The sequence below is a fragment of the Crocodylus siamensis genome, chromosome 1 (assembly GCF_052110815.1).
Source record: "Crocodylus siamensis isolate JL-2025a chromosome 1, ASM5211081v1, whole genome shotgun sequence".
Taxonomy (NCBI): domain Eukaryota; kingdom Metazoa; phylum Chordata; order Crocodylia; family Crocodylidae; genus Crocodylus; species Crocodylus siamensis.
Genome location: NC_143395.1, coordinates 105,609,947 through 105,636,243, shown reverse-complemented (window position 1 = coordinate 105,636,243; position 26,297 = coordinate 105,609,947). Strand labels below are relative to the sequence as shown.

At 43.6% G+C, this 26,297-nt stretch overlaps 1 long non-coding RNA gene and 1 pseudogene across 2 annotated transcripts; both read left to right on the top strand.

The window, feature by feature from the left end:
• The first annotated feature begins 637 nt into the window (after positions 1 to 637).
• Positions 638 to 26,297, top strand: LOC149873155 (uncharacterized). 2 transcript variants are annotated; one of them, XR_016439844.1, is made up of 4 exons: positions 638 to 684; positions 20,038 to 20,234; positions 22,838 to 22,941; positions 24,142 to 26,297. It is a non-coding gene; the product is annotated as an uncharacterized LOC149873155 (long non-coding RNA). The 2 variants fall into 2 exon arrangements; XR_016439843.1 differs by lacking the exon at positions 638 to 684 and having other exon boundaries at positions 19,334 to 20,234.
• On the top strand, positions 5,140 to 5,270 carry LOC149873156 (small nucleolar RNA U3; annotated as a pseudogene).

Sequence of the window (26,297 nt, the reverse complement as noted above, 5' to 3'; positions counted from 1 at the left end):
CCTCCATAGCATCAGTGTCATCCTTAGGGTAGGATGAGATTGCCTAAAATAAGAAACAGATTGGCTTTTTTGATCAAAACATGAAAATCCAAACATTTTGTAGGATTAAAATGTATTTTTTATATCTAGATATCTTGTCTTTTCAGCAATCTCTCTCAAATAATTTATCAAATATGAAATCCCTCTCAGTGAGAACAGGTCTGATAATCTTTGGAAGGAAGCTGTGGTCTCCAGATCTTCTAGGTTTCAGGGATTCTCCTGGGTCATGGTGAGGATAATGCATTTTGTGGCATATGTGCTCCAAGACAGTCCTGGAGCAAGCTTCAGTGATGGAAACCTCAGAATGCTAACTTATGATACAATGGCAAGAATATTGAATTAAACTGGCTACATCTTTCTCTTTGTCTCAGTTAGGAAGAAGCCAAATGATTAAAAAATCTGGGATCCATGTAAGTGTAGCCAAATATGCTGCTTTCTCTTTTGCAAGAGAGAAGATTTTGGACAGAAATGGTTAAAATTGTCTTGACTTCCTTATCTGCTTTTCTGTCTTGTTCTACCACTCTGTAACTCCCAGCCCATCTTCCTCTTGAGAAAGTCAAAACCCCAGTTATTTCTTCAGGCACTCTGCTTTTACGAAGTTTGGTGAAAGCTTTGAAGTAACAGAAACAACACCCTGTGATTTAGGTGAGTGAACACTTGCATTTGATTAATGGTGAATCCTCACCAGCTCAAACTGCAAACACTCTGATGGTTCTACACACACACATACAAGCTGAACAATTAGTAACAGTAAAAAATGTTGTGTAATTCAGGAGAAAGGAATCATTTGTTAGGGACTTGACTGTTTCTTTAATGTGCCGAATGCACAGGGGCAGGAAGTGGTTTCCTGTGCTTCCCCTGCCTGTTCACCTAGGATTTAGCCATGAATCATTGGTAGCCCTGCTTTGTGGCTCTGTTCTCAAGCCTGCCTATCATGTATGGTTTCTCCCCTGCCTGTATTTCAGTTGCTTCGTTTGGCTTTGGTGGGCTGGTGTGAGTATGTCAGCTCTTTCTCTTTTGTGATATGGAGTATAATGGATTCTTTATCATAGGTGTAACATGGTAACTTGGTATCCAGGGCATTGGCAGCACATGGAGCAATGCTGATTCCTGTGCTGCACAGTGAGTTGTCAGCTGCAGTATTAGCTATTTTTGCACTCTTCCCCTGCAAAAAGCAATACCTCCCCCTCTTAATTGTGCTGCTGTTCCTTACTGTCTCTTTTGCATTTGAACCTGGAGATTGCTATGCCTCTGGGTCTTATTGCTCATTTGTCCTTGGTACAATGGGTAACTAGAGTATGTTTCTGGTGTTGATGACTTAGATCACCTGCCTTAGATGAGATATTGGTAACAGAACACAGATCAGTGCATTTCCCACTGCTGCAGATGTTAACTATCAGGAGTTGATCTTTTCAATCAAATAATGCAGTTCTTAACCCATAGAACTGACTGCTTTAGATCAAGACTTCTGCAATAACTAGTAACTTTGGGAGCCCAAATTTTGGTTGTCCAACTTAGAGAAACCTTGAAAAACAGGTTATTTCTAAAGTTCCCATTTCAAATTAGGTATCCAGGTTAAAGCTTCAAATTAGGTACCTAAAAGTAGTAGTTGATTTTTTTAAAAAAACAATAGCTCTGAATCATGAAAAGGACCCTCTTCAATGTCCTGAAAACTTTCTAGCCCTCTCTAGGTGTACAGGCAATCCTTCTTAACTGGTTCCTGAAAAATCGAGCATTAAGCAAAACGAGCGTTAAGCAAAACCAAAAGTATTTGACGACCCAAGATGGTGACTGCAAGTGTTTTTAATTAAAGTGTCACCATCTATACTTGCAGCGGTATTAGCAGTAAATGAATTAACTCTGTCATAAGATAGTACTGTCAGGGGGTAATTTACGGGGCTGAAACACACATGCAGATGCTGACCGCAAGTGTAAATTGCATCTGGTTAGCCCAGCCAACTGGGGACCTGCTTTACTCCAGTTCAAATTGGTGCTGTCCCAGGTGCACATGTAGATGCTGCATCTGGGAGCAGTTTCCTATGGCTTAAATGGTGCCAGAGTTTGTTGCATTGAATTAATTGCATGTGTAGGTACACTGTCTGAGTAGGAATCACAGGGGTATTTGTCGTCTTTTCTCTGCCCTCATTATAGAATGTGAATTTTACCTTCTATCAAACTCATATATGGTTTTATAGAAATTACAGTTAGCTTTGGCAGGTACTATGTCAGTGACTGTATTAGTCCTGGACCCAAATCAGAGAAGAAATAAGTGTGTCATACCCCAAAATTAGAAATGATAAATGATAAAAGCAGAGAGGGAAATGGGGTTAGAAATATTTGTTCTGGGTAGAATTCAGAAAAGTCTCTGACCTCAGGTTTCTTGCCTCTGGAGAGGACAAGGCTCTCAATTTGATTATGAGACAGAGTCAAAATGCAATATAAAAATGATTCCAAATATCTGTTGCCAGGAAGCAGATGACATACTAAATTGCTTTGCAGATTGAGAGCTTAATTCAGAGATTTCCTGTGATGGGAGTTGCCAGTGTACAGCCATTTTGTCTTTTGTGGCAAATTGACTGCTTTTGGACGGCTGTCTCCAGTAGTCTCTCCTACGCTTCCTGTTGTAGGAAGGCCTGTTTCCTGCAGTGAGATTCCTGATTAGACTCTGAACTATTTTAGTCTGAAAAGGGCTATATAACAGGTTGGTTCTTTGCATTTGATACTGATTTGTTGTAAGCAAAGCCAAATCACAGTTGTACCACAATAGAACATCTGATTCCTTTGTGAAATCTAAAAAGGGCCATGGCTAAATTAAAATAATTGATGCTTGAAGTAGTATTCAGGTGTGCAGCTAAGACTCCGTTATTCATATATTTTGAGAGAGGTTTTTTTCTCTGTTTGTTTTGGTAACCAGGGACTATCAGCTTCTGGCTACATTTTCAATGCATCTGCTAAGGCTGGTTGCCCAACTTGAAATTTCCCATGAGCCCATGAGGCCCCATTTTACAGATGCAGCCCCAGTCCCCTGTAGTTTCCTTTCTCTGTACTTGAGCCCCTGTAAAATGGGGGTACCAGTGCTTCCTTTCTCCTACATGTTCTTCTGTCTGTTTTGGCTTTTCATCTCCTTGAAGCAGGGATTAGCCTTTACTGGGCATGTGTACAGATGTCCCTACACCACTGTTGTTACTGGACCATCATTAAGTACTTCCAAAAGGGCATACTTTTGGAAGTATTAAAGGATGGCACAGTAACAGCCTGCTCTGTACCATGCTGGCAGTGCAGTTATTTTTAGCAGCTACATTGCTGTAGCAATGCTATAGCAAGGGAGTGTGTTGGTAAGGTGACTTAGCTGCGGCATCACAGTTTGTGCCCACTGACATTACATCACTGTAGCACAGTGCTATGTAGGCATAGTGTCTTGTGTTGACATATGCCCACTGTGTCTGAACAATAGTACCAAGGAAGGCTGGTTACAATTTCTAGAAGCTATGATAGTACAAAAGGTAATGATGATAAAGAGGCCTGTACTTGTTACTGGCTGTGGTCTGGACAGATATACACTGCAGGGACTAGAATAAGAATGCACTTAATTGATTATGCTTCTGATTGAATCCAGAGGTAAAGGACTAGTACATTCATTAACTGTGTCCCATTTTCACTTCCTGTTTCCTTACCTATTTCTCTCACTGCCAGGAGGATTCCTACATGCCTGAGCATGGTTTTTCCTTTGCTATAATGGACCATATGCTAGCCATAGTTAGCTTCTCAAAGACAATGATTTCAAGACTGGAGATGGTTCAGGAGAATGGGCTTTCTATTTTCATCATGCTTCAACTGTAGTTCATCTTATTAGTTGCTATATACTCTGTTCTCTCCATAAAGCAGTGCTCATTCATTTCTTGCCCTTCTGGCTCTCAAGGCTTTGGAAAGGCATCAGTGAAGACAGTATATCATGGATTTCGTGTTGTTGTGGACTTATAACATGGAGATGAAAAAGGAGTAGATCCTCCTTGAGTCCCAGCAAATTGGGACTTGCTTCAAAATAGATTAGGACTTTTCAGGTTACGTATGAATAGCATAAATAGTGCAGAGAAAAGAAATAGGAATTTACTAGTTACCATTCCTCATGATATTAGAACTAGGGAACATACAATGAAATTATTAAGAAGGAGGTTTAAAACAAACAAAAAAGAAATCACACAGCTTGCAATTAACTTGTGCAATCGATTACCGCAAGATGTTGTAGAGGCTGGTAAGTCAACCAAATTATAAGAGAATTGGACAAATTTATGCAGGGTAGGTCTGTCAGTGGAAACTAAGCATGATAATTAGGGTTGCACTTCCAAATTAGAACTTTCTAGGCCCTGTATTTATATTGTTCCCCTTAGTATCCACTCTGCAACTGGGTACTGCGTTACATGGACCTGTGGTCTGATGCAGTAGGGCACTTCTTATGTTCTTTATGTCTCTTCTCTTTTATTGACATCCGATTTTCTGATCTCTTTTTTTCTCCTCTTAATCTCTGATCACCATTCATAACTTCTCTGATACAATGTTTCTTCCTTATTTTCTTGTTATCAGTCTGCATATCTTTTCCCTTCCTAGCTCAAAATTGTATTTCTGTGGTCTCCTGGGTACACTGTATATGAAAGATTCATTAATTTTCCTTAAAGAAAAAGAAAATGATTCCCAAGATAAAGAAATTAAATGAAACACACCTCTCCTCATGTAAGTAACCAGTGGGCTGTGATACAGATCAGGTAATCCACAGTTAACATGATGCTAATCTAAACTCCTGTGGTTGTGGAAAGACAGTGATGCTGTGTGAGCAGCTGATGAATGACAACCTTCACTCTGGCTTGGCTTAATTTATCAGTATGTATCATAGCTTTGCTATTATTCAAACACAGTTTATTTTTTATGTACTAGAGAATACATTTCTTTGCTTCTCTAATGCACCTTTACTATTCTGTTTGCAACCATTCCAGCTCAACATAATCTATGACTCTTACACCAAAGTTACTAAACTTTTTGGCTAAGTATGGAGATTCAAAAAGCCTGAATTGATTCAGTCTTTTCAGGTTAGTCTAACTGTGTAAATAGACTATACTTTCAGGGATCATTTCTATAGCTGGTAACTAGAGAAGTGTGTCCGAAAGTGAACTGGCAAGCAAGTGAATAGATATTCACTTTTGATTCCAGAAATGCAAGCCTCCACAAGAGAAGGCTGAGGGGGGACCTGGTGACAGTCTATAAACTCACTAGGGGGGACCAGAAGGGTTTGGGAGAGACCTTGTTTCCCCTTGTTTCCCCTGGTATAACAAGGAATAATGGCCATAAGTTGTTAGAGAGTAGGTTTAGATTAGACATCCGTAAGAACTACTTCACAGTTAGGGCGGCTAGGAGCTGGAACCAACTTCCAAGGGAAGTGGTGCTCGCTCCTACCCTGGGGGTCTTTAAAAGGAGGCTTGATGCCTACCTGACTGGAGTCATTTGAGCCCAGTTTTTCTCCTGCCCAGGCAGGGGGTCGGACTTGAAGATCTTCAAGGTCCCTTCCGACCCTACTTCTATGATTCTGTGATTCTATGATTTAAGTCTGATACTACATTTGACCAGGTTTATCTTAAATCAGTTCTGGCCATTTTGAAACTGGTTTATGTGCACTGAAGTTCTGTTTTGTTACAGGTTTAAACCCATTTCTGATCACTTAAACTGGTTTAAGTGTAACTTCTGTCCCTAGCCTTTCTGAGATAAGGTTATGCTGAATTGCAGGTTGTGTATTAGGAGTCATGCATAGTCTTCAAGGCTGAGACCCCTCATAAAAAGAGCCAAGAATGATGGCTAGCCCCAGAGAATCACTAAAATTACAGCATCCTCCTTTGTCAGCTACTACAGTGAAGAGCATGGTATAATTGCCCATATGAAACTGAATAGGATTGTTAAATGTTTTTATTTAGTTCACTTCTGTTTCAGAGCAAAAATACAATGGATGGAGCACATCAGTCTGTCTTTCTAAGTCATGTTATTATGCCAGGCATTATCTACTCTCCCTCCATGTCCTGGCTATGCCTATCACTGAGAAATACACCCATCCTACTCCTGCAGCACATCAAATGTCCAAAATGTGGCTACATTGCCTCTTTAAACAATCCTGAGTGTGCATCTCAGATCTGCTCCCAGGATTTGTCTCAGATATGTTTCTTAGCACAGGGTCAGGACTACTGCCTTGTTTGAGGGATTTGGCATGCACAAAGCAAGAGCAAGGAGCAGCGGGTGATTAAGGATGATGGTCCCAGAAGGAGTGTTGACTTGTACTCGGAGAACAGCTTTGGACTAGGGTTAGCATATGTACAGTTCAGGGATTGGGGGACGAAAATGGACACAGTTTAATAAACAGAAGAGAGTTGAGATCCTAGAGAAAGACAGAAGGACTAGAGCACATGCACACATGCGTGTGTAAGCAGCCCAGTCCCAAAGCAGCACTCCCCCCACCAGACCCTGTCCTGTCTGATTCTCACCTCAGGCGGGAGGAGCAGTGCCCAGGCCAGCCCACCCTATGCCTCCAGCCACTGCTCAGGAGGAGTCAGGCTGGGCCTGTGGGGGCAGGGTGGTGTCTGCTCCAGTCTGTCCACCTTGCTCCCACACAGCAGCAGCAGTGCCTGTCTGAGGGGAAGCAAGTGTCTTGATCCAGCCCAGCAGCTTCCCCCTACCCTGGGATTTATTTCTGAAACTTTTGCTAAGACTACTACATACTTAAACTCAGAGGAAGAGCACCAAAATACAATTTTGCCCAGGGCCCCATTTTCCCTAAGGCTGGCTTTTCTCTTAGTCCCTGTATCTTTCTCATTGCTTTATTGGTATAGCTCCAGCAGGGCCTTTGTGCTTTACAGGAAAGGCCCTTGATTCAAAATATGGTTGTGCAAAAGGCTTTTGCTATATTATTTTATCAGTATATTCTCTTCTAATTTGCTGGAAAGGCAGTGTTAAATAGTGCCTTGGTCTCCGGAGTCCCATTCTGCTTTTCCCGTGGGCAGACTCCAATTCACACAGACAACCACCCCTAGTGTGTGGGGCCAGACAGAATGATACTGACCCATATGTCATGCTTGTAATCAGAACCCACTATGGATTTTGTCCTTTCCATCCAAGGAAGTAATGATTTGTCCATTGAGCAGCATGGAATTAGATGGTTGATTTCTAGTGAGCATTTATGAAGTAAGCTAATATGCGGTTGTTACAGAAAAGACCAATGTGTGTATATGACTGCAATAGGAGCTGATTTCTGGGTTGTTATTCTACTCTACTCTGTATTGTCTGGCCCTTGCTTTTTAAAACATAGAAACTGAATAGAGTTCAGAGGAGAGCAACAAAGATAATGAAAATGTTGGTACATAAGCCCTAGAGCCTGAGAGAAGATACGGGGAGTCGACTTGCACAAAAAGCTAGAGAGACATAACTGTCTATTTGAATATGCTAAGGGATACCATAAAGAGGGCAACTGTTCTCTTTAGTCTAAGGGGAAAGAAGTAACAAATTTAAATTGCTGCAGGTTAAATATTAAGGAAACTCTAACTCTAGGACCAGTGAGCTGCCCAGGGAGGTTGTGAAATTACCACTGCTGGAGCTAGTCAAGTTGGATTTGAAAGACCCTTGATGTGTGTAGTTGAGGAAGCATAACATTGATCCCACTGTGGCGCAGGAGAACTGATAGGTGACCACTCCTTAAGTGAACCATGATGGGGCAGTCTTTTACAAAACTGAGTCACCAGTCCTAATGCTTGTTTAATTCTTAACCTCTTGCCTTTTCGTTGAGTTTGGACACTTTGAGTTTCTGGTATTTGGACACTTTGTGGTTTCTGGCATTGTTTTTTTTTAAAATCTGTTTCTCATATACTACTGCAGTCCTTTTATTTCCTGGATTTAGGAGGTTGGAGAGAAGTCTTTGTATTATATAAATCATTGCTTTTTGTGGAACTTTAAGAGGAGTGATGAGAATACCTTCCTCCACATTAATTTTTTTTGTTTATTTACGTGGCACTCATTGCCATAATATCTAAATTTTGAGTCTCTTTTAGTAGTTTGGCAGAGGATTTTATGCTTGAATTGTCTGACAACATTTTTGGTTCAAAACAGGGAGGGAAACAATCTTTGAAACAAAACCAAGCCACCAACATTTGTGAAGAATAGCATTCTTTCCATGAAAAGTCACACCCTTTAACAATGATTTAATAAATTTTTGTGTGAAAAAAAAATCAGATGAATACTGTACCCTGGAGCCATAGTCCAGTGTGAAATGCCAATCAATATTTTCTGTTTGCTGCCTTTGTGTGCTCATCTGGTATCTGCCAATATCTTAGGCTTGGCTTCTTTCCACCCTCCTCTCCTTCCCTATTAACGTCAGCAATCTCTACTTGAATTCTTTGCAGGCAAAAAGACAAAGTGCCACTGTACAGTAGGTCAAATAATACATGTCACCAGAGCCAAGTGTTAACGTAACCAGTGTTAATATGTAACCTTATCAGCTGGCTTCGAATATGAAGGGAATTTTACCCAGTAAAGCATCGTGGGCTAGCTTGTACCAGTGCTTGCACAGTCTTCAAGACACAGACAGGGAAAAGGAACCTTCCTACTTAACACTTTTACCCTTGCAGAGACAGTGATTCTGTTCCTGTCTAGTAGGCCTGGGGAGCTTTGGCACTGACACCAGGACTAAATGTTTAAAGGTGGTGAGGAGAAGCGATTGTCTGGCTTTATGATGTTTGGAAATTGAGACTGAGCCAACATGGGACTTGTGCATGCTTCTTCCTGTTAAAAGATGTTACAAAGGTTACTTTTCTTTGCAGTCCCTCTGTGACTACTGTGGTCACAGTGTGTGAGATTTAGGCCTGACCGAGGTTACTGAGAGTTCAATGACAGTAGAGTCAATGACCATCAAGTGACATTAGCCAGAGTTTCATCCGCTCGACCCCAGGAGCTGCTGACAGTGTAGTATATTTCTCAAATCTTTTCCCTGAATCTACTAAGGACTGTATCTTAAAGTTACAAAAACAAAACTAACAAACAAACAAAAGTTTAAGAACACGTGTCATTGTAAGGATGCAAGGATCTTAGTTTCATACTTTCTTCTAGTTACTAGCTCACAGGTCCCTCAAATCCACCTACCTAGCTCAGGCAGTATCTGATTCAAAAGCAGAAGGATATATCATTAATGTGCCTCCTTGAAGTCTGTTCTTGAAAATCAGGGGGGTGGAATGAGGTAATCCTATGATTAGGGACCTACTCAAATTGTGATATTGCACAGAATTGCCAGAAAAAAAAGTACTAAAAAAAGAAAAAAATGTTGGCTTCTCAAAGGGAGCCATTCCTCTGCCATTGATTGGCTGAGAGGGTTGCCCTTCATGAAGCCCTGCCCCCCTCTGCCAATCAGTGGTGAGCAATGGGGCCACGTGAAGGGTAGCCCTCTGCTAATCAGCAGCAAGGGGCAGGGCTGCACGAAAGGCAGCTGCTTGGCCAATCAGTGTTGGGGGTGGGGGAAGAGGCTGCCACTATAAACCCATGAAAATGGTGGCCGGCACCATGGGCAACATTGCCCATCTTCTGCCTTGATTTGGGTAGGTCCTTCTCTGTGATATCTGCAGTGCACATATGTTAGCACCTGTTTTCCACTTAACAGATCCAAGTGAAACATGGTTGGTGATACTTGAAAAAGGAAATGTTTCAGCTGGGGGACAGATGTACATCCCTGTGCCTTTCCTGGATGCAATGTTTCAAGATTTTGCAGCCACCTTTCACATCAGCTGCTTGGCAGGAAGAGGGGCACATTCTTCCAGGGCTGGAACCCTCCCTAGGCTGTCTGTGGCAGCTGCTGCTTTTCAGCAGCTGCCAACTGTTAGCTGATAGCCTGCCCCCTTCCTAGGCAGGGAGAGGACAGGTTGTTAAGTAATGGGTTCTAGTGGTATGCAAAGCGGGCCCTATTGGATTTGAATTTGGCCTGAATCAGGGACAGTGATTCAATTTCTTGATTCAGATCACTGTCCCTGATTTGATTCAGCTGAATCTGAATATGAAGATTCGATGATGATTTGGAGAATCAGCAATTCAGACACAGGCACAGTTTTAAAAGTTTTTTCCACATACCTTGAGGTAGCAGGCATGGCTTGTGAGCACTGTGATGCTGGGATGGATGGAGCATCCCACAAGAGTCCTGGGGGGCCCTGCACATGCTTGGCGGGAAACTTGGAAGCGGACTGAAGTACTCGCAGTCGGGGTGTGCTGGGGAGCATGCTGGGGGGTCCCCCCATGCCCCCTGGCTCAGCGATAGGCCACTGGGGGGGCCCTGGGTGCCCCCCCAGACTCTGGAGGCATCAGTCGCTGAGCTGGGGTGGGCCCCCCAGCACACCTTCCCAGCAGACCTGAAAGTGCACTGGAAGTGCTTCTGGTCCACTTCCAGGTCTTCTGCTGAGTGCACTGGGGTGCGCTACTGGGGGACACTCCATCTGCCCCAGCATCGCAGTACTTATGAGCCCCTGCTACCTAGAGGTATGAAAAAAAAACATTTAAAGCTGTCTGTATGTCCAAATCTTTCCTAATCGATTCAGAGGGTTCCAGTTTGATTCAGAGAGATTAAAGAGTCTCCTGATTCAATTTGGATTCAGAGATTTGGCCATCAAATTAGGCCGAATCTCCACCAAATTGAATCGGGGACCAAAGCTTCACATGGCCCTAATGGGTTCCACTAAAGTGGAGGTAGACTAGGAAGAAGACTCCTAGTGCCACCTGGGTGGAGAGCTCGGCTATGTAACTCTCCAGCCAGGGGGCTGGAATACATGTACGCTCCAGCTTCAGGGCTGCTTCTTTTAGTGGTAAGAATTTCACAGAATGCCTAAGTTACTGACTTCATTAGTGCTCAAATTTTCAACCTCCCACACAAAATGCTGTCAAGCCATGGCACTTTTTCCTAGTGGAAGGAACTAGGGATATTTCCTAGAGTTGTAGGAGTATCTGTACAAATAAGATGATTGTGCTTCTTTTTATTTGCACTGATGTAAGTGAGACCACAATTGGACACAAAATTAACACAGATGGTGGTAATGTGACTCACTGAAACTACATGGTATTGCTTTTCCATAATGGAGTGTTGAATTTGTCATAGAAAACACAGTAAGATTAGTTTGAAAAAGTAATGAATCGCTGACATCTACAGCTCCTTGTACAGCATCCATGATCTCCAGATCTTGACTGGAGTGACTGGACTTTACTGCAAGACATATAATCAACACAACTAGTAATGCATATGTATTATAATGGAATTTCATTTTCTGCATGGCTGCAGTTACATATCCTCCCACACACATGGATCTGTCAGTTCTATCTAAAGAACAAAGAGAAATATTTATTAAGGATCAGAGAGTGAAGTTAGCTAACTAACAAATAAGAAAACATACACATTTGTTGTAATACAAACCACTCCAATGTCACATTTATGTTTTGGAGCCAGCAAGCCTGATTCTCACTAATACTAAGGCTATTTTACACCTCTCTGGCTGTGATTTTTACACTGCCATTAAGGCTCTTTACACAAGTAGAGCACTGTAAAAATGCCTTAAGATAAATGAGATTATACCAGTTGACTTGAATGAACAAACTAAAACAGGGATGGATGCATAGCATAAGCTTTTGTAAGCAAAGGGCTTACTTCATCAGAGGCTGTGCATCAGATGTCTGCATCTGATGAAGTATGCCTGTGGCTTACAAAAACTTATGCTAAGCATCTCTGATTTAGTCAGTCTATAAGATGCAAATCTACCCAGACTTCTGCCTGATTTCAGGCTAACCTCTCAGAGCAGGACTATCAGGGTGTAAGCCTGGCAGCTCCACTCTTGGTGTGGAGCCAGTGTGTTAGTTTCAGCAAGACCAGAAAGACCAGGGGAAGCAGCTTCCCTGGGGCTCTCTGATCTCTTTGAAAGTGGTACAGCAGTTCCACACAGGACTTAAACCAGGGATGGGCAAAATAAGGGTCATGGGCCAGATCCATGGTGTCCCCCACCCAATGAACTGTACCTTGCCCAGCCCTTTCATCCATGAGCATAGGAGTAAGGCGCCCACATATACACGTGCACCCAACATAACCTATTGTGCCTCGCTCCCACCCTTGATGGTGGCAGGGCCTGGCCTGGTCAGCACACAGCTTTCTGCCTAGCTTCCCTGGTGTCCTGCTTACTCCAGGCAGCAGGGAGGGAAGTGGTGTGGGAGTGGGTGGAGCTGCAGCTGGCAGGAGCATGGGGCTAGGGCTGGTGATAGTGTGGAGACTGCACCGGGGGGGGGTGGTGACAGTGTGGAGCTCAGGTGGGCAGGGTATAGGTGTGAAGAAGTGTGGAGGAGTGTGGGAACCCCATCCCACACTCCCTCCATGGTGCACAGCCTCAGCAGGCAGTGGGGCAGCAGCAGCAGGTGGGGGTGTGCAGGGCGCTGATGCCCAATGCTGACACCCAGCGGTGCTCAGCTCTGGCCAGTGCTGTGTATCACAGCTAGGAAGGCAGCCCACACTGGGCCTCATCTGTTGCTGGCACTCCCCACCATGCATGTGCAGCTCCCACACTCACGTGTGGTAGTGGGTGGGGAAGGCAGCCGGCTCCAGCATGTGGGGCTACCCTCCCATGTTGCATGAGTGAAGGGGCTATGCATGCATAGTGGGGAGCACCAGTGGTAGAGATAGCTCTGTGGGTGCTGTGCCTCTTGCTGCAATGTGCAGCACTGGCTGGAGCTGAGCACCACTGGACATGAGTGCCCTGTGCACCCCCACCTGCTGCTTCACCATGAGTGGGAGTCCCCACACTCCCCCACCCTCCCTCACACCCCACAAACACTACACACCCACACCCTTCCCCCACATATGTGGGGGGGCATAGAGTATGCACTGTAGCATACCCTATGCCCCCCAACATAACTAAACCTGCTCACAACCCCCTACATACCCCTATACCCCACCATACACACCCACACACACACTATACAAGACTAAGAATTTATTTTGAGTTATTATGCAATCACCTCTATATACAGAACACAAACACAATTCATGACAAATATATTTTTTGTAATAAAATTAAAATATGTTATAGTAGGTCAGGGGTGGCCACACATGGCTCTTTAGAAGTTAATATGTGTCTCCTTGACTCTTTGCACAAGCACACGGTGACCAGCTTCCAAATGTTTTGGATGGAGGTCCAAATGGAAGCTGATCATTTTGTGCTTGACTCTGGAGCCTCAGGTTGGCCACCCCTGTAGTAGGTGTTTGACTTCTAGTATATGATTTGGTTTTTATCTGGTTCTAAGATGGCAACCCCCACCTCCCAAAAGGAGTATTTTGGAGATGGACTTCTTGTGGCAAAAGTCAGGGGTTAGGGGTGGGACTTCCAGTCCCAAGATGGTGACCAGGGGGTGGGGCAACTGTCAAGGGGCAGGGCTACCTGTGTGGCCTGCAAAAGCTCACCAAACCTTGTTAAGTAGCCCTCCACCCAAAATAATTGCCTGGCCCTGGCTTAAACCCTGGCAGCCCTGCTCTCAGCATGGAGTTTCTGTGTCAATTTCAGGGAGATCAGAGCCCCAGGGAAGCTGCTTCCCCTGGTCTTTCTGGTCTTGCTGAAACTGACATGGTGGTGGGCCCCTTCTTTGCTCAGCAGAAGCAACAAACGGGTCCTGTTCCTAATCCTGACCCTGTACACAAAACCTCTAGTTGCAAGTCACTGCTATGCAGGTGAAGGACAGTCAGAGCAGGTTTTCCACCTTACTATGTGTAACCCTTCTCCTGGGCACCAGTCAGCAGTGAAATGTGCCGGGTTCACACTTCAGGGTACCTCAGAAATTACACCAATGACTTGAGCCCCACCCAAAATCTGGGAACACCAAGTTTGCTGGGGTATACCATATAAACAAGCAGTGTAAACACAACCACATTTATTACAGAGAATAAAACAAAACATAGAAAACATTAAATATAATTTTAAAACACTATTAACTACAAAGCAAAGTGTATAGGTGGCACCTTCTTTGGGGGACTTCACGCATACCCAAGCAGTCTGGGTACCAGTTTGGGCTCCCCGATGGGTACTTCTGGGTGCCTGCACCCCCATACCTTCCCTTCAGTAATGGTCTGGAAAGGGAGAGTCCTATGAGCTGCTTCTTGGGTTCACCGCTCTGTGAGGAGCTGCTTGAAAGCATGGGTCCTTCTGCATTTCAAGGGACTTTGTTGCTTTTGGAGGAGTGGTAGATTACCGATCTTTGCTCCCACAGAGAGATTGTGTGGGGGAGGAGGGAGTGACTGCAGCTCCAGTCAGCATGTATGCACCCCAAAACCTCTGAACTGGATTATATAGCCTGCTGAAGTTAAACTGCAGGACAAACTTCAAAAGGAGCCAGGTTGATAAATGGCTACAGTTGGCCCAACCTCACAGCTTGACTGGAGCGATGAACTGTCAAAAGAAACAAAGGGGAAAGCCAGGCCTGAGCTGCAGGTAGTTTGGGTCCACAGCTCCACTGGGAGCAGAAAGTTGCAAACCTCAACCCCAGCCCAAACCTGGTAGAATTAGAAACGCTCAGGTTTCAACCCTGTTTAAAACTACTAGGCCTAATTCCTGGCCAGTCAACCTAAGGAACCAGTACTCTTTTCCCTAGTATGAATTCCTTAAAACCTCAAAAGAAAAAGGGGAAGAAAAGGAGGAGAGAGGAGTTCCCAGGCACTGGGGCAATTCTCCCTCTCTCTTGCCTGTACTTTTTTGCTATCTGCAAATTCTTTTTTCCCTTGCAGAAGATTTCACTCTTCAGCAGCCCCTACCAGCTTTTCCTCCTCCCCAAACCAACCCAGCCACCTTATACTCCTCTGCATGACTTCAGCTTGGCCTTGTCCAGTCAAGGAATGACACACTCCAGTCTTTCTCCCAACCAATCTGCCTGAAGAATCCCATGCTTCTTCTGGCCAATGAAGCCAGAGAGTTTTACATATTTTGCCCAAATACAGGCCCCAGTTGCCATATGTTGAACACATAGCCACACACACACACACACACACACACACACACACACACACACACACACACACGTGGGTGTTACATGTGTGACCGCTCCACTAAACTGAACAACACTAAGCTGATTAGCATTTATTCAGCTTACAGCGTAAGTCCTAAGGAGGCTGTTTGAATGAACTAGTCAAGACAGTAAAGGTCCGCCGGCGAGTGTCTGTGAAAGCAGGACCGTAGTATAATCAGTAACACCTCTGCTACAAGAATGGAAGTTAATGTCAAATAAGAGACCAGGATGAGATATTATGATGCAATTCACTGCAGCTGTGAACTGCAATGTGTAGCTGAGAAGGATTTACCATCAGGATGGAACAGGTGCTTGCTCCATATGTTCCTTCTTTGTGGATGCTCTGTTTAAGGGCTGGAAAGTCTTAAACTGTGTAAAGCAGGGGCTGGCAACATCCAGCTTGTAGGCTGGCTCTGGCCCACAGAGCCCAAGGGCTTTGCTTGTGTTTGTGTCTGTGCCGGGGCTAAGCAGTGAGGATCCACTCTGGGGCTGGACAACTTCCACCTGCGCCCTTGCTGCTGCTGCTTTTCAACATCCCTCCCACATCTCCCAACAGCAGTGCAGAAGCAGCTGCAGCATGGACACAGCTTCTAGCTGCCTGGCCTTCATGCAGCTGTCTACTAGCTGGAAGCTGTACCCATGTTCCATCTGAGGAGTAGGAGCTGAGGAAGCGGTGATGGTATGGATGCAGCTCCCAGCTGTCTGGCCTTATTGCAGTTATAGAGAAAACCCCTCATTGGTAACGTGCTGCAGAAGCCACCTAGCCTCCATTGGATTAGAGTTGGGAGGTTCTGGCCCATGGCCAGGCACTGATAGAAAGAGTTTCTACTGATAGTAGGTGACATGCTGAACAGACATAATCCTCTTGCCCTCTTGCCTGTTTCTCCTTTCTCAAACAGTGCTCAGCAATACACGTTTAAATGATGCTGACTGGTTCTGTTCCCTCGGGAAGCATGCATGCTGGACATCTTGTACTATCACAGATCACCTCTGGTTGAACTTCCTGCTGCTGAGGCCTTATAATACCAGTGGGGCTGAATTCAGAGCTGTGTTATATTTATTTCTATCACATCTATAGCTATCTGATCTTGTTTTTACAATCTTATTTATGTCAAAGCATTAAATAAAATGGATTACAGCTGCATTTACCAAGGTCATAAATTGCTCTACCCAAACCAAAGATTTCTCTTTTTACTGGGAAAAATTGTGGTTCCCTGCATTATTCCTAAGGTTTGGCAGAGGGGACTCTGCTGGGGTCAGGAAGAAGGATTACTGCTTCTTAGCTGAGGAGCACCATTAGACCTATTTTGGCTACAACCACTACTACAAACCTAACATTTCATCAAGCTGGGCTACTGCTAGGCCTGGCAATTCATATTTTGACTGTCCTGCCCTCAGGTCCCCACATGTACAGAGGCACATGGACACCTTTGGAGATTGTGGGTCTGGTACCTGGGGCTGGGGCATCTCTTCCTGTGTGCAGCAGAACCGCAGCTACTTTCATGGTCATGGAAGTAGAGGGCAATTTTCTCTATACCATTCCATAAAGGGAACACTGGAGAGAGTCCAGAACTGATGCATGGATGGAAGATGATGATGTGGGTAAGGGGTTAATTCCCATGAATGAATTATGTAGGTGTTCCCAAATAGACAGTTATCAAAACCCTCTCGTGCCTCACATCATCATAGATAGTTTTGTCATCTGTCTAAGAATGAACAAACTTTCCAGTTATCCTTCCTCTGTTTGTTTGCCCCTTTCAAGCATAAAAACCAGGTATTTGCCTTGGATCTGAGTCCATTCATACAAAAGATCATTGGTTCTCAACCTTGTTAGATTCAAGGCACCCCATGGAAAGTTCCAGCTCTTAGCTTAGCTTTCACTTGTTTTTTGACTCTGGAAGAATGATAGAGCTATTCTTCTGTTGCGAAGAAATCTGAAGCACCATGCAGGTCAGACTATTTTTGATGCTATGGATTCTTTTTTGAAATATTTGGGTATATCTTGTGATGCCTCTGTAGGTTTTTTGCACACTGAACAGTGCTCATATTGTACAGCACCCTTAAAAGGATGTCACAGGATTCCAGGGTGCCATGGTGCCCTGGTTGAGAATCACTGTAATTGATGCATACTTTAAAGTTTTCCAAATGTAACATCTATTGTTTTTTTTTTTCCCAGAGGAAATGTGGATTCCTGGATATCCTGCCAATGTCCCATTTGAATGGACTCCATTGCAAAATGAGTACAAAAAATGATTTTTGTGGCTGCGTGCCATTTGTTTATTTGTGATGGGCCAGGATCAGCTGGATCCATTCTAGGCAACTCATAATTGTCAGTGATCAGTCTGAAGTTCTGCCGGGACACATTCTTATGGAGCACCCTAGCCAGATGCATAAAACAAAACAAGATGTGACCAGATGCTACTTGCCTCTTTGTAATTGTATAGGGAAGGGGAATGGCAATGCTTCTATTCCAAAACATATGTTCAATGAGCCAAGCACAATTGCTGGCTCATCTAAGGCTGCTTCTTAAAGAACTGGGACAGGAAACATGGCCACCTCTATATCAGGTACCACAGAGAGCCAGAAGTACAAGGAAAGGCAGGTTGTGCCTGCTGGTATTACTACAGACCCGTTCCTCCCACCAGGTTGGCAGGATGGAAACTATGTCTTTCTAGGAGGTCCAGTGTCCTACACCACTCCCAAAGAGAGCTGTTGTCTGAATGACTGCAAGTAAGACAGTAGAAGACTTGTCAACAGACACCAGAGGCAAGTGCGAGGAAGTACTATTGAACAATTGTAGGCAATAATCTCAGCGCACCAGCTTCTTAGCTGTTGTCAATTTTTTGTTAGACATCTCAGCAAAGGAGTGTTAAGGTGAGATTTAAGGAGGATAATTATGTAGCAGAGGTGTAACTGGGCAGTTCTCCTGTTGTCTAGGGTTCTCCCTTGCTGCTTGGTCCAGATCTCTAAGATTGTGTGATTGTTGTTTCCATGCACTAGTTTCCTCATGTTAAACAAAGGCATACACAGGCTTCAACCACAGGAAACAACAGATTCATAGAGTTATAGGATCATAGAAAATAAGGGTTGGAAGAGACCTCAGGAGGTCATATAGTCCAACCCCCTGCTCAAAGCAGGACTATCCCCAAATAGATCAGTCCAGCAAAGGCTTTGTCAAGCTGCACATTTGAAAACTCAAGGATGGAGATTTGACCACATTCTGACTAATATTCGGAAGCAGGACAAAATCGTTCTCCTCAGTGACTTCAGTGCCAGAATCAGACTTGATCTGGAACTCTAGAGTGGCACCATTGGGAAGGAAGGAGTAGAGAAAGCCAACTCTAATGGCATCCTTCCCCTGATAAAATGTGAAAGCCATGGTCTTGCCATTATGAACATCATCTTCAGATAAAGTGACAAAATCAAGATTACCTAGAGACACTTTCGCACTAAGCACTGGCACCTCTATGTTATTCTTAGAGCCATGATTGAAGGGTAGAAAGGTCCAAATCTATTCAAAGCTTTCCAAAATCTTCAGAAAAGATTCAGTGAGCTTCAATGATCCAGAAAGTCCCTGCCCGCTGCATCAGGGAGCTGCAGCTGGACTTGGAGCCAGTAAGTAGGGGGTGGGGAGAGAGGTCTGGGGGAGGGGGCCATGGGGGGACCCCTGCCAGGCCCCATCCCCTGCCTGTTCCCCTAGCCCCCCCAACCCCTGCCTGATCCCCCATCCCTCCCATTGCTGCCCCACTCACCGGGTGCTGCTGGGCAAGGGGCCAATCCCCGCTACCCCCCACTGCCCAATGCTGCATGTGGGGATCTGCCATGAGCCACCTGACTGCCCCGCCTTTGCTCCCCGAGACCCCCCCCCCCCATGGTTGCCCTGCTGGCCCCAGCTCTGGCCCTTTAAGAAAAACAAAAACAAAAATGAGAAAACCCCCAGGACTCACTGCTCCTGCAGCAGCCTTGGGGCTTTGGGGGGCTTGTGCAGGGCCACCCACACAGTGCAGGGCAGCAGGGGGCAGTGGGGATTCACCCCTACCGGGCAGGAACTGCTGAGTTCAGGGGTTTTTCTCATTTTTTTGTTTTTTTTTCTTAAAGGGCCAGAGCTGGGGCCGGTGGGGCAGCCATGGGGGGGAGGAGGTGCAGGGGGAGTTGGGGGGCTTGTGGCAGAGCCCCCCATGCAGCGTGGGACAGTGGGGGGGGGCAGCAGAGATCCCCCCCTGCCTGGCAGCACCCAGTGAATGGGGTTTTTTTCTTCCAAGTGCCAGGAGCTGGGCAGGTAGGTCAGTCATTACTGGGCTGGGAAAGTGGGCAGGAGATGAAACTGGCCTGGCTGATTCAGCAATTTGGAGATTTGGACGAATCAATTAGGGACAGCGGTTCGAATCACTGAATTGAATCACTGTCCCCTGAATCAACCATATTCAGATCTGAAGCAAATACTAGCCACTTCATACAGGCCTAATGTCCATATCAAACAAGCTATGCAAGGAAGAGATGACTGCTGGATAGATCATCATCTTGCCAGGTTCATTATGAATATCTGGCTTGCTCAAAAACACTGCAATCAGCCAAAATAATATGAAGGACTTTCAACACCATATTTCTTGAAGGTCTGGAAGGATCTCCAACAGTATCTCCATGAAAAGCTTTCTGCCCTGCCCTGCCCACAACTGAAGGCAACACTGAGGAACTCTGGAAGTGGTTTAAAAGTGCTGTCTGTGTGGCCTGTACTGAATCCATTGCCTATACCACACATCAGCTCCTCAAAGCCAAAGATCAAAGGAGGATCCAGGAAATAAAAAATTAGTGGTGTTGAGATCAAGCTAAGGAGATTCAGCTCCATGCTTACAAACATGACATGCATATTTTTTTCCAGGCAATAAAACCTATTTACGATTCAACTTCCCACAGCTGTCTTGTGATGCATGGCGTACTCTCTGCTATGGAAAGATCTGCAACTTCTGTGGATAGATCTGGGGCTCAAGGATTGGACTCAAGATCCATCAGTGACCTACAGTAGAGATTATCCTCAAATTGAAGACTGCCACCACTGCAGACTTTGAGAAAGATTTGATGATGTTTTTAGGAAGTTCTTCCCCAGCATGAAGGTCAGCACATCAGAATCAATTTGTCTGAAGATTTAACCAAAATGTGATTCAGGCTGCTATTGCTGGCTGATAAGAAGCAAGCATTACTATTCTGATAGTGATCTAGAGGTGGTAGGTAGAGTGCAGTTAGGCTGTGAAGACCCTGAAGAGTAAAAGCAATCAGTGTATACTTGATATGATAGAGAAGGGGTAATGAGAAGATGGGTGAAAGTCTCAAAGTGATGGGCATAGAACCACACTTAGAACTGAGGTGAGAATGGATGACTACAGCTGTATTTGAGGTGAGTGGGGCCAAAAGGATTAAGAGCAAAGTGAAAAAAAAATGATAATAATGGTGAGATGATGATAGTCTGTGTGGATGCACAGAAAGGTTATATCTTTGACAAAGCTCAAGGCAGAGATGTATTGAGGAAATCTGCTTAACTCTCTCCCCTATAAATGAGTTTGCCTTGTTTTAATATGGCCAAAACCACTATGCAAATATGAATAGAAAATAGAAGTTGAAGAAGCTATTGGATCTCCCCCAGTTGAGATACTAGTATTCAGCACTGAGTCCTGTTCACTAATTGCTGCTGGATGTTGAGAAAGACGCTGTGGCTAGCTATTTCCAGCCTGCCAGCCAACTGTTATGTTGCCCAGTAGAATAAACAGCCTGCAAGTGCAGTTCATTGTAGTCATAGCAGGTGTCTTCAAGTTCTTTCCTTCCTACTCCCAGATGTGCATCAGCTGCAGACATCACATGGATTAACCATTTTGTGCACCTGGAAGTATTAAAAACTAAAATCAATTTAGGATTAATAAAAAACATCCTATGTGTCTGTGGGCTAATGACTGTGACAACTGACTGGAAATTAAAATAACTTTTCAGATATTTTTATCTTGGCAGTCTTCAAACTCATTAGGTTTTTTAGGCACCATTCACTTATTTATCTTGTTTTCCATATTTTTGTTTACCCTGTTTTCCATCTGCCCATCTTTTTTCATTGTAATTCATCTCAACTGAACATTGAACTTCTGTGCCTGTGCTAGGGATACTGATGTATATTAATGTATTGGAATAATTCTTTAAAATGGAATTTCCTTGTTTGTATCCATTTTTAACACAATTAGACTATTCAGAATGTTTTAACTTCTTTTGTGATTCTTTTGCTGGTGGTGCTAAAAAAGAAAAGCCTATACAAAATACTGGACAGATTTTCTTTTGAAATAGAATAGGGAACTCAACATGTGGCATGTAAGGTTAATGCAAAATGAGGAGAAATGCTAAAATGTGGTTGACAAAAGGCCTTGTCTTCAATATAAAGGCAAGGGCTTGCAGAGTAAGTGGTCCCATTTCACTAAATTCCCTGGAAACCAGGGAAGCTGACTGCTTACCAGGGCTGATTTTGACCCTGGATGGGCCAATATATACATTTACATTGTGATCTGAGCAGCTGGGTAAAGCTTGAATTCTTGGATTCATAATACTCTGAATGCTTTAACTGCAGAACTCTAATCACTTCGGGCCATCCAGCATAAAGCTATACCTTAAAAAGGAACATATTGATTTTAGAAGAATAACATCTTCTCTAAGGTTTAGTGTTCATGAGGGCTGGTTAGAAAGTGGGAAATATTTTCCTGCAAAATATTTCAAGCAAAATGAAAAACCCAATAAAAACATTCACAATTTGATTTCAATCCAAACTAAAATGAAAATCTGTCATTGAATATAGTCAAAACAAAAATTTCCATTTACAATCATTTTTTCGAAAGGAGAATTGTGAATAATACATTTTTGTATAATTTGGGAAGGGTTTTTAAAATTTTTTTTGCATAGAAGTTGTTAACTGTCTATACTGTTTGTATTTTCTATGGATACAAATCATATTACACTGCTAATATTCATCTGTATCCTGATTTTGTATATATTATAAAACAGTTTTATACTTTGCAAAGTATAATTCCATTAAAAATTAGGAGTGTTATATAATGGCTACATGAATTGTACTATATGCAATTGAAGTAGTTGCTAACTTCTGAAGTTCTACTGAACTCAATGAAACACTATACATTAGCATCAGAGGCATGTTTGTTGGAACATACTTCAGTGAAAATGTCTATGAACAGTAGTTTCATTTTTTACTAGAGGTCCAGATGATTCTGAATTCTGACACACTGAAAATCTGGAAAAATGCCTGTGGGCTTCCTGTCAATTTACACAAGAGAGACAGGATCAGAATTTGGTTCCTGATGAATGAAAAGGAGAATTTTTTGAGATTTCCAGGTTAACAAGAAAAGGAAGTTACCACAAGAAATGCATAAATGTAGAAGAATGTAGAAATAATATATGCAAAAAGAAATTTTTTAAAACAACATTGCTTCTTTAACTTTAGTAGAATCAAGCAGGGTATTTCACAATGTCAACATGTCATTTTCTAATTTATTTTTTGTGGAGTTTTTTTTTCATAAAAGACAATACTTGTGCTAAGTCCTGCATCCAGAACCAAAGGAAGCTATGGCATCGATATATTTCAAATAACAGATCCTAAATTGAGACAAGACTTATTGTAAATTATATAGGTAATCACTTTTGTGAACCACTTCTCTTATTTCTTTTACTCTAGTTGACAAAGTATAGAAAGTATGACTTGGAAGTAATGATTAAACAACATAAGAGAAGTTGGGGAGGTCTGTCTGAGTAGAGAGCTCTTCTATGGATACTTAGGGGGTGAGTATATTGCATTCACTGATACTGAAGCAAAAGCACTAATTGGTATCCTCAGTACTGAAATCCAAATAGTTCACTAGAGGTATCTATTCTGTTTTCCTGATCACCGAACCAGAAAAAACCATCAGCATGATGAGAAGTGTAGCAAACTATGGATGACAGCTTAACATGGACTCCAACCAGTAAGTGCTCTTTGTTCTGGAACATCAGTACTGAGAGCTCCATGGAGAGAATTTCTGGCACTGTGAATAGGAACCGCCCCCTTCCCCAGGATTTCAGCCTGCTGCAGTTTCATTAAAACCTCTCTAACTTTCACATCTTCTCAAGCCATCAAATATTTTAGCTTTCACAATGAAATTGTTGGATCTGTAGCAGAGTATTTTTATAGAACTGTGTATGATTTTACAGAGTATTTAGATTTTTAGCTATTTTTCAAGTTGACTTTCCAGTTGATACTATTGCCAGTGACAAAAGAAATGAAGATCAGAGTTCAGCTGAGTTATGCAATCAACCAGAAGTTTGGAATCTTAACTACTATTTATCCAAACTATTCAGATTTCTTGACTATGCAAAATTAGCCTGGAAATTATGATTAGAAGGCCTCATGACATGTCTGATTATCCCCTAATTTTGTGTACTATGAAAATACTTAAACAGGTGACAGCAAAACAAATTAAATAATAGTTTTACTCAGAAGATCCTGAACTCTATAGAACAAGGTTGTCAAACTTACTTGGCCACTGGGGCCAGATCTGGAATGCGGACTCCTTGGGGCTGGATCTGGACCTGCAAGCAGTGGCAAAACAAGTGGTAATGAGGTGAGCAGTGTCTAGGAGCTACTGGGGTTAATACAGCTGACACAGCCCCAAACAGGGCTCTGTACTCCAGATTTCAGCAGCAGGCCCTTCCCCTGAATTGCTAGCCACTCAAGGTGCCCTGCCAGCCAGGTGTCATGACCCCACATGCCTGGGCTGTATGTTTGACATCCCTGCTATAAAAAGGTTTATTTTATTTTCAGTGTGCAACTTTATTAAAACTTCCCAAAGCTACTTCAACCCTTAATATATTTTCTGGTATTTCCAGTATAATACATTGTTTTTGAAAAGCCAGAATGAAGAAAAAATATTTTGCCAGACTTATCACTGCATAGGGCAGGGACAGAGCCTAATCCTTAAATGACTCATCCTCTCTTTCCTGCAGAACACAAGCTGAATCTCTAGCTGCTGCTGAAGACTGGTTTCCAATGGTGGATCAGTGATTTTGAAAACAACAAAAGTGTCTGAGCTAAAGAAATAAAGAGGCTGTGAAATGGAGATACCAGAAACAGCTAGGAGACAGCAACTATTTTATAAAAAGATTGGCTTGATTAGTGGAACACCCAGACCATTATAAAGGAGAGAGAATTGTTAATACCTATGGAGTGTGAACTCTATTAAAAGTCAACTGACTCCTCAGTTGCTTGAACAGTAATAGCACAGCTGCTGTACTTGGAGCAGGAATCAAACCAGGTGTTAGCAATACTGGCAGGAAATTCCCCACTTAATACATGCATCCCAATTTTGGGGTGATATTTTTTTGGGAAAAGTGCATGTTGTACTTATAGTATAATGTACCAAGCTGGGTATTAAACAAATCTGTAAGCACTCCAGAGAAAATCAGACTAGACTTCCACCTCCCAAATCTTAATCCTAGAAACCCATAGCAATGAGCATGAGGCTAAGCGTGTGTACAAGCCCTAATAGTTCTTGCTGAGGAGGGATATTTTCACACTGTTTCAAGACTTCTTCTTGAGTATCTAGACCAGGGTGGTCTAACTTCTAAGCCCCCAGGCACCATGCTATGGCACTGCAACAATCAAGCCACAGACCAAAGGGCCACACAGACACTCCTTACCACAAAGCCTCCACCCCAACAGAAAATGGGAGCTGGAGAAAGAGGGGAGGAACCCAGAGAATCTGCTGCTTTTGCAGCCAGAGTGCTGCAGTGAGTGCCCTCTGGGCTCCTGACCATATGCCGCAGGACACGTGCCATATCTCATGTGTCCTGTGGGCCCACCAGTTGGACATCCCTGATGTAGAGCATAGGATAAAAGGGGACAGGCTGTCAATGGAGCATGTGTCCTTGAATGGACAGGAGCTTAACTGACCAGGCAAAGAGGTATTTATCCACACACTGCTCCTTCACCTTATAGGTTTGGGTAATTAACTGAAGTTAATGGAAAGACTCTCACTGATTTCAATGGGTTTTGGATCAGCTCCAAATTTAGGATTTGGTTCTCTTGCCCTTCTTGTCTTGCTGGTTACTTTTTAGCACGTGTTTTGTAAGTGTAACACTTGGCACCTTCGTTTGTAGAGTCGGGCTCCAAATCTTTCATTTTTTGGATGCCATTCAAAGTTCTTTCTTGGTTTTGGTGGAACTCCTTTGACTGCAAAAAAAGTTTCATGAAACTTTCTGCACTTTAAGAAAACCATCAGGTTTCCCACTATGCTAGTAAGCAGGGATCCTTCATAAAAAATTGCAAGTTTTCTGATAATCCCCCCCCCGCAAACCATCATTAAAATGAAAGGACCCACCACAGCCCCTCTGGCCCTGCTGGTGCCCCTCACCCCCCCACAATCCCCAACCCCTGGCCCTGCTGGTGCCCCTCACTCACAGTCCCTAGCTCCCCAGCCCTGCTGATGCCTGTCACTCCATCCCCACAATCCTCAGGCTCTGCTGGTGCCCCTCACTCCCTCCCACAACTCCCCAGCCCCACTGGTGCCGCACACTCTCCCCCACAAGCTCCTCAGCCCTGCTCCTGCCCCTCACTCCCCCCCCCCAACCCTCCAGCCTTGCTGGTGGAGGCTCCCAGCCCACTCCCAGCTCCCAGCTCCTGCTCCCCCAGCCCTGCCAGAGGGGGCTCCTAGCTGCCAGGGCTATGGGGTCAGGGACCTGGGTCCCTGGCAGGAGGTAGTGGCTGCTGCAGTGGAGTGGAGGGAAAAAATGTGTTTGGAGGAAAAAATGTGTTGTAAAAATATTCTTACTTTTTTGATTCAGAATTTAAAACATGACAAATGTTAACTGGTTCTAGTTGGTTAACATTTTTTTGGGTAATTTTTAAAAAAGAAATTAAGAAAAATCAAAAGGTAAACATTCAACCGGCTATACTACAGATAGGCTGCATGCTAGTATTGCAATCAAGATGTAAATATCTGGTCTGAGTTTACTTCTGAATCAGAGCAACAGCTCAGGTTCAGCCTCACTGAAGGCACACAAGTTATACATACGAGATTTCAGTGCCAAATGTCATTTTGTGTCTTGACAAGTGAAAATGTAAAAAATATGTTCTATGGCTTTTTTACCATCTTCAGTGAGGA